The sequence below is a fragment of the Pseudophryne corroboree genome, chromosome 2 (genome assembly GCF_028390025.1).
Source record: "Pseudophryne corroboree isolate aPseCor3 chromosome 2, aPseCor3.hap2, whole genome shotgun sequence".
Lineage (NCBI taxonomy): Eukaryota > Metazoa > Chordata > Amphibia > Anura > Myobatrachidae > Pseudophryne > Pseudophryne corroboree.
Window position 1 is genome coordinate 783131135 of NC_086445.1, and position 14950 is coordinate 783146084.

Sequence of the window (14950 nt, forward strand, 5' to 3'; positions counted from 1 at the left end):
TCAGATATCTACCTTTTAACATTAGCTATATACTAATACCGTGTAGCCGTAATGGCTGCTAAACCACGTGCACATGCTACGCACTCCGTACGCTATTTGCGTATGAAGACCTCGCACGTGGTACGCAAATTAAGTACACCCGCTGTGCTGGGTGTACGGAATACCCACAGCGAGCGTACACACAGACAGTAACCTTTATAAACTTTAAACACAGAATATGCTTACACTGTAAACCTTAATACCGTGGTACTATAATGGTATAACACTGAACCTTTGTGAGTATGCAAGCTGTTTGAGCAATTGAGATACTCAGAAACCCTTTGTACTAGCTAGAGAGACACAGACACCCTGCTGAGGCTCCAAAACCTTTACTAACGAGCTTTTAGATATATCAAAAGGGGTACACAGTTACAGCTTATACTCTACATGCTAACATCAAATCTAACAGAATAACTACACATAAATACACAATAGCGGCACAATCGCAAATAATAACATACAATGAGAGAGAGAGAGAGAGAGAGAGAACGTGGCATAAATACAGTCAGAGATTAAGAATGGTCACAGAGAGTACTTACACACATAGGAATGAATCGCTGCACTAGTCCTGGTTACCAGCTCTGGGTTAGTCAATGATGAAAACCGTTGTGGAGAGAAGACTGAGCTGGGCCAGGCTGGCTGTTCCCTATATACACTGCATACAGTACACTACAAAGGGCCCTACCATCCCATTGTTCATTGGACACAGGAATCTTTCTTCATATTACAACAAAAGGTCATAGGTTTGTTTCAACAGGTTGGCTGTGACTGCTCAGGTGGGAGGGAATCTCAGGATTTCCAACACATGGACAATGAATAAATGTCCAGGAACTACTTATAGACATAACTATATGCAGGAGCGATTAATCTTTACCTAACCAGCACCGGATTGTTTCTAATAAAATGTTCTTTAGTTAGGTACCAAACACCACTGCTCAAATCCTATCTGACCCTTCGTATCATGCAAAGAGGAATTCCTCTGTCCACTGACCAGTTACAATAAACACGCTTACAGTTATTATTAAGGGGAACATTATCTATAAAACATACTATTTGGATTTACTATGTAACGATTGAGTCTCCGGCTAGACGCACACAAACTCTACCGTAAATGCACATACCATGCGCTCGAGCGCATGACCGAGGAGGCGCCGTCACGCAACTGCGAATATGCGCACGCACGGGAGAGAATGTGTACGTGCAGCGGGAAAGCGCATGGGGTGAATATATGGCAACCTGTAGCATGATATTTTTCTGACTTTGACAGTCCACCCTTTGGCAGTCGTCAATAACTGCCACTTCCTAAAACAGTTCAAAAGAAAAATATATGTCATCATGTAAATACCATTTTATGATTGGGTAAAGGGAGGAGAGGAGCAGGTGGGAAAAGGGTATGACCTAGTGAGATAGTAGAAGCATGTGTGTATGAATCCATGTTTGAGGGGTCATGTATCATCGTGCCGTAAGTGTTTTAAATCAAGCTTCGAGGTACTGCGAAGTATACATTTGAATCCTTCTTATCCCGTATTAAGGGTCTGTGGATGGGCTGTCAAACTTTACCGAGCTCTTTTCGGCTTTTGGTTGCAACAAATGGGGAGCACATTTAGTTGATGATACATGAATGGGGGGGTATGTGAGTGCTGATATATGTGTCTATATTCCCTATCGACTATGTGTGTCATTACCTGAAGGTTGTAGAAATGAGGATAAGAAGCAATTATTATACATGCAGTCATAAACTATGTGAGTTTAATATGCATTCGCCGATTGAGGTCTTGTCTGATGTCTTGTCTTGATGTACATGTTGTCTGATGTCTCTCTGTGCTTTTGCTATAAATGGTGAGCAAAAGCTTTCTCAATGTCCATAAACTTACAATCTCTAAAGTATTGGGCTATCGTAAAAGTTAAAGTCACTAGGGATATTGGGGGTTTATGGCATTGTCCATCAATGGTCTGTATAAAAGAGGTTGTCAAATTCTTCTTCCAAGCGGATGTCTTTGTACCTTGGAGGAAAACAAAGGAGAAACGGGTGAAAGAAACGGACCGTGGAATCACATTTTTATCACAACATTGTCTCTATCGTTGGGTCATAAATCAAATTAGTTGTCGTTATTACAGTGTCCTCGCTCCTCAGGCTCATCACTCTAGTACTACCTTTACACTTCGTTAAAGCCCGAACGCATCTAAATATCAGTCCGACCAATATGACGACTCCCAGAATACACAAAAGAAATTTCCCTACATCCATAATAATACCTTGGGCCCATTCTCCTAAACCAGAGAACCAATTTCGTGGGTTCAACCATGACACCCAACTGGTCAGTTCATTACTCACAGCAGTGAGAGTGAGATTGTGTCTCCTTCGGAACTCCCACTTTAATTGTAAAATGTCATCCATCTTTTGATCTATGACCTCGGCCGGGTCCTCCGTGCTGTTTGTAATGTACGTGCAGCACTTTATTCCATATTGAGTTGCTAGGGTAACACAATACCCGCCTGTCACAGCTGTGAGGTAATTGAGAATCATCCTATGCTGAACCAGTTCTGTTTTGTAGGCTTGTAACTCTTTCCCAGTGTACCTGAACGTGTCGTCGTACATTTCGGTGATATTGTCTAATAAATTTGCAAGCGCAGATATATATCTATAATTTATCACTCCTCTGGCGGTACGAGTGATATCTAACGCGAGTAGGAATTGAATCCCGGTGGATTCATGGATCAGATCAGAGGCCGAATGCTCTGTCCTCTCTATCAGGTGCCGTTTAACGATGTGCTTGTAATGAGTGTGAGTATAAGGAGCTTGGGCACCACGGTGAATATCTTTCATTTTGTTATGGGATACAGTCATTACCTCAGGCAGTACTTTTCCAATATAACACAATCCCTCTGAGTTTGGGGCAAGCCACTTATACGCCTTCCTCCCGCATATGAAATATGCATCATCGGGGAGAACATATGGGACGGAGTATGACATTACCATGTTACAAATTTTCCATGTGAAATCTCCTAACCCTAATTCTCCCATCTGTTTAGTACACATATCTGTTTGTACGACATGTGCACAGTATCCTGGTGATACTTCTCCAACTCGCATGGTCCTACTTCCTAGAGTGTACCTATACCGGAAAAATTTTCTATTCTCGACTATCTGGCGTATAAGCTCTGTGTCTATGGGCATTCGGTCGGCTCTATGTGAAAATGTCATGGTTTGATTACTCCATGACACTTCCCAATTTCCCGGCTTTCGGGGATTGGAAATGTTAAAGCATACTAAGGACCTATCCACATGATATTGGTGGAGCTTCAAACTAGGAGGACTAGAGATATTAAACCTCTTGTCCACCGGCCTCCCACCACTTAGCTCAAGTACCTCTCCTACAGTTAAAGGGAATGGTACTAGCCCTGATTTGCTATGACCTTGAGGTACTTGAGAGCATACCCAACAGTCTGTCTGGTTTAACACTTTACCCACTAAGGAGTGATAGTCACTCAATGGATGCCGGTCCATGTGGATATTAAAACTGGACTGACATTTCTTGATGCACCCATCCTCAACTATATTGTCACAATGCCTACAGATGCAGTTCTCCTCAGCTAACAATCCTTCACAATTCCTTCTATTGTCAATGCTACCAGATCGTTTTCTGATACTCGCCTTTACTCTGTGATTATGTTGCTCTTGGAAAACTACACCTACATCCTGGTCATCAGAACCCATTCCCGATCCTTTCTCGACCTCCATGGTACTCTCACCGAAACAGACTGCTCTGGTCAACATCATGGTCAACAGGAAAACACGGACTGCAGTCTCTTGGGGCGAGCCCATCTTACAGGAGGAGAAAGAGAAATTTGTAATGGGGGTACAAAAAAATACTTTGAGGGGAAAGAAAAATGTTACGATGTCTTTTGTCCTCTAGTCTGGTTGTTCTTCTTGCTCTGCTGTCATCTCAAAGGTGCTGTCTCTCAGTCTTCCAAACGAACACTCCGGAGATACAATATTCCTTCCAAATCAGCGATCTCTCTGTAAGGAGCAAAAATCTTGCATTACCATTTGTCTAACTGATGTGTGACATACCATCTTTAAAGCATGAGAACACGAGAGAGAGAAGAGGAAAAAAAAACAAATGAGAGAGAGAACAATTCATCACATTTTACATTAAACAACAAACAAAAAAACATTGTCAGATCTTCTGTTCACCATCAGGCTGTCACACCAACACATCCATTGGTATCTTTGCGCAGTCCCCTCCCCACCAGTATTTCCACACTCCACCCTTTTATGCCTGGCCAGGACACACCGATGTCGGTAGGTCACACTGGGGTTAGGTAGACTTCTGCAAAGACCAAGTAGCTATGTGATGTTTGAGTTCTGTCGATGAACGTCAGAGATGGGGAAAAGAAACATTTACAGATAAATTACAACGTTTACCCGGCCGTTCCTGTGTCTACAAGGAACTGACCTCCCAATATCCTTACCTGTAACCTCAGGTTTACTACCAGGCCTAATGATCACCTTTCCTGACTGCATATTACAGGTGTAGCTCAACTTCTTCCTATATGATCCCTGATTACAATTTTGTGTATCACAACTTTGCTCTTGATCTTGTCTAGGGGGTTGATATACCTTCTGTGGTTCTTTAAACCTACAATCTCGTGCATAATGACCTTCCTTCTGGCAATTATAACACCTTATCACCTTTGACTTACCCACAGGGATCTGAGGCTTCTTACCTCCCTGTGCTTCCCTGTGCTTGCTGATGTTTTGCTCATGCCCAACAGCGGACTTTCTTAATGCAGCCACCGAGATATTTCTCCAGTTTGGGTTGGTGGTCTGTACCCTTGTTCTCAACACTTCCTTTAAACCATTCATTAATACCTTAACCGCTACTTCTCTATGCTTCACATTTGTTTTGATGTTTTCTATCCCTGTATACTTAGCCATGTCCTGCAATGCCCTATGGAAATAATTAGAAGTACTTTCCCCTTCGTTTTGTCTCATGGAGAAGATTTTGTTCCACTCGACAACGGCTGGGAAATATACTCCTAACTGTCGGTTGATCTGCTTAATACATTCCTGATTGTGTTCCTCCGTTTGAGGTACTTCTGTGTCTAATTTACAATCAGTAATGTATTTCGCAGGGTCAACACTGGAGGGCAAACATGCCCTCAGCACTGTCCGCCAACCTTTGTTGGTGGGTTCTGTGGAGTTTCCTAGTTCTTTAATAAACCTCTGACATGCAACTAGATCTTTCCTAGGATCAGGGAAGTCAGACATAATTGCTCTCAATTCCATCCGGGACCAGGGACGGCGCATTGCACTGTCCCTGACGGGAATGATTCCCTGAGCGTCAGTCTTCCCATTGGGGACTGTGAACATCCTGACAGGATTAAATTCAACTACATCATCTTGTGTTGGTTCTACAATATGAGGTACATTTGTTTGTGCGTGATATATAACACCGTACGTACCTGTGGACACGACCTCACCTGACCCTCCGTTAGGGGGTTTGATTACTGCCTTTACCAATTTGGTCGCGTCCACCTGGATGTCTTGTATGATGACTGCTGGAGAAGGTGCTGACATCGTGCTGGGCTCGCTTTCTTGCTGGTAATCCTGAGGGAAGTTTAACATGGGGTGCGACTTGCACAGGTTAACAGTTGTACATTTAACAGTTTTACTTTTATCATTGTTACATTTACTACTACCATAATTATTAATACAGTTGCTAAGTGCATTTTTATCATACACCAGTGTGCCACTCTCTGTAACCCTTTTCTCTCTTGTTGCCATATTTTTCTTACCACAGTGAGAGTCAGCTGTGTAAGCTAATTCTCCTTGTCTCTCACCTTCCCATTGCCATAACTGTAAATAATCATAATGTTTGATCCGTCTCTTTGCAGATTTAATTAGACATATCCTTCTCCTTAGATTTTGTAACACCTCGGGACTAAAACTGCCTACCCGTGGGAACTTTTCCCCGTCATGCACAGTCATTCTTTCCCATTCATTGACCTTTGTATGTGATCCATTTCGGACTTCCCGGTCTGTATCACACGTTATCCTTGCCGACTTTATTGGCCGGTTTACTAAGTCAACCCGAACCAAGGTTGATCGCCCCCTACCTGAACAACTGGCCCCCATCTTTGCAGGTGTTGCACTACCTCTGACCTTAATCAGGGTTTTCAGTGAACCCTTACAAAAACCAAGATGTCCGGGGTAGGCCGGCGGTGGAAGTTTACCGAGTACTCCACTCACTCGCCCACATCGACCAATACGCCCACACACTGCCCTAGCGCTGGCATACTCAACCTAGGGCCCCTGCGACCTGAACCTCTATTTACTGGAACATGTGGGTGTGATCCGAAGAGCACTTAACCCTTTCCAGTAACTATTGGTTGTTGGATAGTTCCCAAGTGACCAGCGAACCTCCCTTAAAATAAAAAAAACTTACAGAAATCACATTAGAATGTACAAATAGCGTTTATGACCCCTCTAGCGTACGCAAACGGTACTGGGTCAAGTTACAAACTAATGCACACACTTACGTGCGGTACAATCGTTCTGCACATAAGCAACTAATCTTATGTGCGGAACGACCAGTGGAATCGAAAATTGTGGCTGCGAATTCCTTCAGCCAGAGCTTAATGGCCTATATGGGTAGCGCACCAACCCTTCCTGGTGTTGTGCTTCTTGACTCTTATCTATAGCGGACTTCCTAGTCTGCTGTACCTGGACCTCCTGGTCCGTGACCTCCTGGTCTGTGCTACAGTAGACCTCCTGGTCTGCTATACTCTAATGCTCTTATTTTAATATGTTTAACAAGGGATGCCTCCCAAGCCACTGTCACTGACACGTATGTTCCTCACGAGAACTGGATGATTTCCTGTGGTTCCACCCAAAAATTAGAAACTTATATATGTATACACATTCTTTCACCTCATATACTCTTTACTTTCGTTTCTGCGCAGAAATCCCTTTCATTCAGTATCGCAGGCTAATCCCGAGGAGTTGCAACTAGAGAAGGATCTATTAGCTTAAAATTTTGGACACTGAGATTGATTTGCGCTATTATCGCGTTGCCTCCATATCGCCTACTTAAAACAATACTATCGTGTGATTTGTATTATGTGGGCGTACCCAGACGCTCCGTTGTGTAATTACGCTCCGTGCGTCGGCCCTTGCGTCGCGTACACTCGTTCTGCCCCTTGTTAGAGACACGTGTACGTAAGCCAGGTATGTCCACAGTAACACAACTAACACGTTTATCAATGTAAATGACCTTTAACTGTAATCATCTACTGAACACCACACAGAACTTCCTTGTATCTTAGGCAAGCCGTGTGCGTGTTTTAGAAATTACTTCCTTACGTATTATTTTTACGTTTTTAACTATCAATAGCAACAAATCTTTCTTAGCACGTTATCAATTATGAAATGGCAAACAGGAAAGTGAGATGTGAAACTTACACAAATGAACATGCAATTCTAAATTAATCTAATAACATACATTGATGTAAGCACGCGCATATAGATATTACATATATGTACTAATCACTATTACTTATGTGAGACCTTATTCAGTGCTTCTAATTTGTATATGAATGTACTTTTTTTAACTAACTCTGTAAAGGCGATTTCTTTCACTGCTGGGAGAGAAAAAAAAACCCCAAAACCCAGTTATACAGGTTAATTTGCACTTCAATGGCCCATCTTATAAGTAGCAGAGTTAAACAGGCTCTTGAATGGAGACAGTGACAAAAAAAAAAAAAAAAACACTACGTTTTATTTGTGTATTTCCTAAATCAAATATTTATTTTATTATTAACTTTTATCAAACTCTATCTGAACCACTCATGATTGACCATGACATGGACTAAACAAATGCATTAAAAAAAACTCATTAAATGATGATTTCTTTTTTGACAATGGATGGCTGATTATTTCCTGAGTCAACTGAAAATCAGCCGCTTAGGGGAAAAAAAAAATGTTACCTTCCCAAAATGGCCGCAGCTCCTCCCCTTCCACCTCCATGAGGGTTACACAAAATGGTGGACAGACCATGCGGTTCCTTTTGTCAAAAAGAAAATCATCATGCCAGCCCCTGTAGTTATTTTTAAGCCTGGGTAAAAACTATCACGCTATGCAGAGCGATTAAAAATACTTTTAAACCTATTTAAACAGACAAGCCATCCAATCTGCGTGTGCAGTTGGCACCAAATAGAAATAAAAAAACAGATTTACAAAGACAATAGCTTAATGTTCCTACCTTCTTCGAATTCCACCAGCATCCCTACAGACCAAAAGAATCAGACGCAGACTCTCATCTGATCAGCACTACAAGATACTACCTTTCCTCCCTTTGCTGATCGATATAGTCTGCGCATTTTCGCCTGACTGAGGATATGAGATGGACCGGACTTGCCCCCAATTGATAGTCAGATATCTACCTTTTAACATTAGCTATATACTAATACCGTGTACCCGTAATGGCTGCTAAACCACGTGCACATGCTACGCACTCCGTACGCTATTTGCGTATGAAGACCTTGCACGTGGTATGCAAATTAAGTACACCCGCTGTGCTGGGTGTACGGAATACCCACAGTGAGCGTACACACAGACAGTAACCTTTATAAACTTTAAACACAGAATATGCTTACACTGTAAAACTTAATACCGTGGTACTATAATGGTATAACACTGAACCTTTGTGAGTATGCAAGCTGTTTGAGCAATTGAGATACTCAGAAACCCTTTGTACTAGCTAGAGAGACACAGACACCCTGCTGAGGCTCCAAAACCTTTACTAACAAGCTTTTAGATATATCAAAAGGGGTACACAGTTACAGCTTATACTCTACATGCTAACATCAAATCTAACAGAATAACTACACATAAATACCCAATAGTGGCACAATCGCAAATAATAACATACAATGAGAGAGAGAGAGAGAGAGAGAACGTGGCATAAATACAGTCAGAGATTAAGAATGGTCACAGAGAGTACTTACACACATAGGAATGAATCGCTGCGCTAGTCCTGGTTACCAGCTCTGGGTTAGTCAATGATGAAAACCGTTGTGGAGAGAAGACTGAGCTGGGCCAGGCTGGCTGTTCCCTATATACACTGCATACAGTACACTACAAAGGGCCCTACCATCCCATTGTTCATTGGACACAGGAATCTGTCTTCATATTACAACAAAGGGTCATAGGTTTGTTTGAACAGGTGGGCTGTGACTGCTCAGGTGGGAGGGAATCTCAGGATTTCCAACACATGGACAATGAATAAATGTCCAGGAACTACTTATAGACATAACTATACGCAGGAGCGATTAATCTTTACCTAACCAGCACCGGATTGTTTCTAATAAAATGTTCTTTAGTTAGGTACCAAACACCACTGCTCAAATCCTATCTGACCCTTCGTATCATGCAAAGAGGAATTCCTCTGTCCACTGACCAGTTACAATAAACACGCTTACAGTTATTATTAAGGGGAACATTATCTATAAAACATACTATTTGGATTTACTATGTAACGATTGAGTCGCCCGCTAGACGCACACAAACTCTACCGTAAATGCACATACCATGCGCTCGAGCGCATGACCGAGGAGGCGCCGTCACGCAACTGCGAATATGTGCACGCACGGGAGAGAATGTGTACGTGCAGCGGGCAAGCACATGGGGTGAATATATGGCAACCTGTAGCATGATATTTTTCTGACTTTGACAATGTGGACAAACAGAAGTAATGTATTATCCCTCACAACACGATTGAATCTAAGGATGACATATAAACACAATTTGCTTAATTTAATATTTCTTCCCAAATTTCTCAATGAGAAACCTTTGGCCTTGGGGTGCAGTGAAAAAAATTCTGATGCTCTAGGGTGCCGTGATTTAAAAAAAGTTTGGGAACCACTTCCATAAGCCATAAAAGGGGTAAGAAATGTTACATAAATATTTTGGCAACCGATTGGACCAAGCAATTTGTAATGTTTTAATTTTATATAAACAAAATGAAGATGTCAAAATCTACTACAATTAGAATGGAGTTGGTGGAGTTGCAGAATGAAAATCAGTTGACCAGGAGTGAACCTGAACTCCTTATGGCTAGCAGAGAGGAACTTCCCAGAAAAAGATACAATACAGCCAGAAAATGTGCTGTGTGCTTCTCAAAAGAGACCAGTTTAAAAAAGTATGCAAAGGAACACAGTAAAGTGTGTGATCTCACATACAGTAATAAACTGTTAAGCATTTAAATTTCTTCAGCGGGGTACACTGGGGTTCCACAGGGATAATATCGGGGTGTAGAGTTTAATCTTGATCCGAGGCACCAACAGGCTAAAAGCTTTGACTGTTCCCAGGATGCATAGTGCCGCCTCCTCTATAACCCCGCATCTGTGCACAGGAGCTCAGTTTGTAAGTTGGTGCCTGCAGTGCAGGCAGCTAACAGGGAAGGCTGCACTGAGCATCCCTGAAAAGAGCTTTTAAGAAGACAGAAGACTTCAAGGGCCGCAGCATAGGCACTTACGAGTGCTATATGTCAGTTTGACATATCATGCTGCGGCTCTCTCACCTTCCCCGGCAGGGCTGTATACTGCCGCGCCCTGGTTGCTGGGTACTTACAGCGGAGGGTTCCGGTTCTCTATAGGGCACACAATTTCCGCTGCTCTCCGGGATCACATGGCCGCATCAAGGGAGGAGGTAAGAGGGTCCCCCAGGCAGGACTCACTGAAAATCGCGATCTGGCATGGTCTTTAGGAGACGGACCACGCGCGCTGGCGTGGACACTGTGGCTGTACAGGGACCCCACTAGACCACCAGGGCAAGGGCACAGGTCGGATTCTCTAAAAATCCGTTTTGCTAAGGCCCGCAGTACCCGGTGGTGAAGTCCAGCAAGGGGATAAGGCTCTGACCTGTAGCCCCTCCCCCAGCCCCAGGCGCCATTTACTGCAAATGTTCCCGCCCTGGAGCTGCAGCTCTCTGTCTCCCTCACCCCCTGTCAGCGTTTGGGCGCCATTACACACATACTGAGCTGACTTTGGGACTGCTGGGCAATGTCTCCTCTGTAAAGCCGCCTGCATCATCAGCGCTGTGAATTTACAGGACACTTAAGTATTCTACATGTCTTTAGACAGTGTTAATTAAGAACAAGTGCATACATTCAGGGATATTTTGTACAAGTACCTTGGGATTTACATCCAATCTTTACTGTGCATTGTTATATCTATAGATCTACATAGCTTTACTTAGTAGTACAGTTACTTAGTATTGCTAGTCCAGTGCAGTTTATTGTTGTTTGTGATCATTTCTGCATTGTACATGTGACTGTCGGGCAGATTTATTAAGCCTGGTGAAGTGATAAAGTGGAAGGTGATAACGCACCAGCCAGTCAGCTCCTAACTGTCATTTTTCAAACCCAGCCTTTAACATGGTAGTTAGGAGCTGATTGGCTGGTCCTTTATCACCGTGTAATTTATCACTTCACCAGGCTTAATAAATCTGCCCCTCTGTGTGCTAATAGCTGCTGTGTGATTTTCATTCCGTGTATCTCACATATACTGCTATCCCTATATTCTGTACCCTGAGGGGGGCTAAGTGCATCAGGGTTATCATATAATATAGTGTTTCACAGTATATACTAATTTGGTATTTTTCTCTGTGTATTACAGTCACCATATACCTCTTAAATCCTTTGTGTGTGCTTGGCTTGCAGTCATACTATACAGGGGGATTTTTGTCAGGTACTTTGTCTGCTTATATTGCACTAATTTGCCCTATAGTTACACTTTCATATAATGTCAGCTCAACAGGGTGATAATTCTATGGCTGATCCTGCTTCTTGCAGTGCTACTGCCATGGATGTCTCTGAGGAGAATATTGCAGCTGAGGGTTCAGGTGCTGGGGGTTTTATATCCCTCAGCCAGTCTACAGCAACGGGGGCATCTTATGACCCGCCGTTGGCTACTTTTTCTAATTTACTGACTACGCTGGTAACTAGACTTGCGCCCCTATGGGACCTCCTGTGCCATTACAGCCACATATTGTCCCTGCAGTAAATCCGCCATGGGCAGATAATCTGTCCTCTCAGTTACAGCAATTAAATCAGTCTTTGCCTAAGCTAAATCCTAACCCTCGCCCACCTAAGACCAAGGGGTCTTTTAAGCGAGCCATTACTTCCTCACAATCCACACATTTCAGATACTTTATCTGATGAAGATGGCGCATATACTGACCCCTCAGACACTGATGCAGATGCTTCTGATGGGGAATCTATAACTATAACTCAAGTGAATGTTCCTGACCTCTTGGAGGCTATCAGGCTGATTCTTCAGATTGATGATGATGAAGAACCCCCAGCTACCTCTAAGAAACCAGATAAGTTCAAGCATCAGAAGGTTACTAAATTAGTTTTGCCACATTCTGACCACTTAGGGGACATATGTCAGGAATCCTGGGAATATCCAGGAAAGAAATTCTCCCTGTCTAAGAATATGCTGGCTTGTTATCCCCTCGCTGCAGAGTTAAGTAAAAATTGGGAAACTCCGCCACCAGTGGACTCACAAGTCGCACGTCTGGTGGTATCATCTGCACTGCCTGTCACTACCGTCACCTCTCTGAAGGACAGAAAAGTATCAATCCACACCGCGCTCACAGTATAAAGTTGCAGCCAGTGATAACACAAATAGAGCCTTCACCAATAAACTCTTAAGTGCATATGGAATAAAAAAGGTGATATCACACGGCGCTACTGACCAATACAGCTCTTAAAAATTCTTCACATAAATATGCGGATAAGCTTTCTTTTTCCCGGAAAATATTTCTGAGAAACAAAGAAAAACATACAATTGTGCAATACAGACAGAGAGGCAGAAAGTGACATCCAAGAGTGAATTTCTATTGGTCCCACTCACAATTACACGGATTATTGATTGCGTATCACCCTCATTGGGTAGGTTATCCTCAGAGTAAGTGATTCTCCTTTGAAACTGATTCCCTGGCTTCTGATGAAGGACCATTCGACGATTCCGGAGTTGTGGAGGAATTTGTCTTGCCAGACTGGGCTAAAACGGTGACCTTGGGGAGGACTTTACAGTTTGGTGATATGCTTGTTAATTTTTTAACCTTGTAAGTGCATTTCTGTATATTAAATCCTGTTTTTAAATTAGACAATATTGCACTATATGGCCTTTCTGAGTTTCAGTTTCAACGGAGAATCACTTACTCTGAGGATAACCTACCCAATGAGGGTGATATGCAATCAATAATCCGTGTAATTGTGAGTGGGACCAATAAAAACACTCTTGGATGTCACTTTCTGCCTCTCTGTATTGCACAATTGTATGTTTTTCTTTGTTTCTCAGAAATATTTTCCGGGAAAAAGAAAGCTTATCCGCATATTTATGTGAAGAATTTTTAAGAGCTGTATTGGTCGGTAGCGCCATGTGATATCACCTTTTCTATTCCACTTCTCTGAAGGAACTGATGGATAAGTGTGTGGAGGGATGCTTGAAGTCTATTTACCCCCTTGCTGGAGCTGTGCACAGGCCTACTATTGCGGCCTTTTCGGATGCTAAAGCTATAGATGACTGGGTTCAGGAAGATGAAGCGGAACTACCATCTAATTTTCCAGATAATGCTAGACAGTGTCTTTCATACATTACAGCCTCTCATTATATTCAGGAGGTGGCATCTGATGCAGGTGTCCTGGCGGCCAAAGCGTCTACTACGAATATTCTGGATCGCCGGAACCTCTGGTTGCGGTCCTGGTCTGTAGATCTGGAAATTAAAAAGACCTTGGAGGTGATCCCTTTTAAGGGAAATATACTTTTTGGGCAAGACCTCAATACGATTGTTGCTGATTTTAGCATCTGCTAAGACTGCATGTCTACCTAGTACTACACAATACTACACCTTCAGCTCCGAAGGCTAAGAGTATTTCCTTTCATTCCTTTTGACCTCCAGGTAATTTGAAGGGTCAGGTGTACCCGAAACAGGATCGCACTGCCAAATCCACTAAGCCCAAACCTAAACGTGCCTGGGCTGCCCATCAACCTGCTTCCAAAACAGACAAGCCTGCTGCATGACGGGGCGGGCCTCCCCCTGGTGGATCCCAGGGTGGGAGGCCGACTTCTACAAAATGCTCAGGTATGGTTACAGACCACTTCGGATGCCTGGGTAAGGGAAGTCATCGCTCACGGATACGCCATCTCTTTCAAGAAACGTCCCCCTCACCAATTTTGCTTGACAAACGTCCCTGCAGATCCTGTAAAAGCGAAGACTCTCCATCTGGTGGTACAATCCCTCCTGGACATGGGAGTGATAGTGTCTCTGTCTCTGAGAGGCAGTGGGTACTATTCAATGCTGTTCCTAGTTCCGAAGCCGAATGGTTCTTCCCAGGCCCATTCTCAATCTCAAGTCTTTGAACAAATTTGTGAAGGTTTCCAAATTCTGTATGGAAACTGTTCGCTTTATTGTTCTGGCTTTGGAGCCCAAGGACTATATGGTATCCCTGGACATACAGGGTGCTTACCTGCATATACCTATTGCAGTGTCGCATCAGCAATCCCTGCAGTTTGCTATTGGCAACTTACATTTTCAATTCCAGGCCTTACCTTTAGGTCTGACCACAGCTCCAAGAATTTTCACCAAGGTCATGGCGGTCATGACGGTCCAATTCCTGCAAGCCCACGGGTGGCTCATCAACTGGAAGAAATCTTCCCTGGTCCCTGCTCAGAGCATGGTGCACCTGGGAGCACTATTGGACACCCACAACCAGCGGTTGTTTCTGTCTCCAGAGAAGGTCCTGAAACTCAGGACAAGATAAGATGCTTCCTCTCCCGCCCACATGTGTCGATAAACTCGGCGATGCAAGTACTAGGCCTCATGGTTCGGCTTTCG